This window comes from Sinocyclocheilus rhinocerous, unplaced genomic scaffold (assembly GCF_001515625.1).
Source record: "Sinocyclocheilus rhinocerous isolate Xijiao unplaced genomic scaffold, SAMN03320098_v1.1 scaffold450, whole genome shotgun sequence".
Classification (NCBI taxonomy): domain Eukaryota; kingdom Metazoa; phylum Chordata; class Actinopteri; order Cypriniformes; family Cyprinidae; genus Sinocyclocheilus; species Sinocyclocheilus rhinocerous.
Genome location: NW_015653457.1, coordinates 801,487 through 802,986, shown reverse-complemented (window position 1 = coordinate 802,986; position 1,500 = coordinate 801,487).

The following is a 1,500-nucleotide window of genomic DNA, read 5'->3' as shown; positions in this document are numbered from 1 at the left end:
AGCATCTCTCTCTCTCTCTCTCTCTATATATATATACAGTATATATATATATACACTATATATATATATATATATATATATACATACACACACTGTATATATTTAATTCTGTATCATTAAAAGAATTATTGAATTAGAAATTATTGAAAAGGAAAACTCATCTTTTACTATTTTTAGACAAAAAAAAAAAGCATATATTTCATTTTTAATACATGAAAAACTGAAACTTTTACAATCAACTGATCATAATTATTATTATATATTATTATGTATTATAAGGGATCATGACCATTTTATACAGCATATGCATACTTAACTGGCACTGGTACCAATTATATTGCATATGTTTGCTCATAGTTCTCTGTATATGGACTTGTAGTTCACCCTCGTTTGACCTGTCTATGTAATCTTACAGCTTCTGCCTGAGGTGCATATACAAGCAGCAGCAGTGTGTGAGTGTCTTTAGACCATTCTGACTGTGCTAGAATGACCTACATACTACAACCTACAGGTTTATACATTACCCAATCATTCAGTATGGCTGCCTATTGACTTAAGAGTTTACGTATTTTGCTTTAAGGCAGGTCAGTTTGTGTGTGCCGTACATTTACCTTTGTTGTTCGCTTCTCTTTGACTTTGTAAAGACCCAGTGACGAGTGATAGACTTTAAGTATCCAAGGAGCAGCAAAGAACAAACACAACCCCGGATTGACATTCGTCCATGTCTCTTTCTGGGCTTCCTCTGGGCAAAGCTACTGTGTATTGGAGTGTCTCTTGAGTATGTCGAGCCAGTGTCTGTTCTTAGGAGTCTCTGTACGTTGACGTTGCTGTGATGTTGCTGCTGTTTTGGAGACCAGATTGACGTGCATTTATACAACTCCAGATTCCACTTACTCCTCATCCTCAAAGTCCAGTCAAAACAATAAATCATGGTTCAAAGTCACTTGGGAGGTGACTTTGTATTGCTTAATAGATTTGTTTGTCCTGACTGTGGACACTCTTTAAGGATTGTTTATAAACATATAGTAGTATGCAGTAAAAACACTTAAAGGGGTCATATGACGTTGCTAAAAAGAACATTATGTTGTGTATTTGGTGTAATGCAATGTGTTTATGTGGTTTAAGGTTAAAAAACACATTATTTTCCACATAATGTACATTATTGTTGCTCCTCTATGCCCCGCCTTTCTGAAACGCCTTTCGATTTTTACAAAGCTCATCGGTCTGAAAAGCTCTGATTGGCCAGCTATCCAGTGCGTTATGATTGGCCGAATACCTCAAGCGTGTGACGGAAATGTTACGCCCCTTACCATACTGTGATTATGTGTCCCGGCGCGATGAGACAACACCAATAAAACCCATTACAAACGAGCCATTTGTTGCATCCAGTGGGGACATAATTACAAAATGTGAGTCTTTTTACGCGTTGTGTTGCATCGCACCGCGTGAACATAAAACCATGTCTGCATTTATGATCGGAGAAATGACAAACAAGCGCTA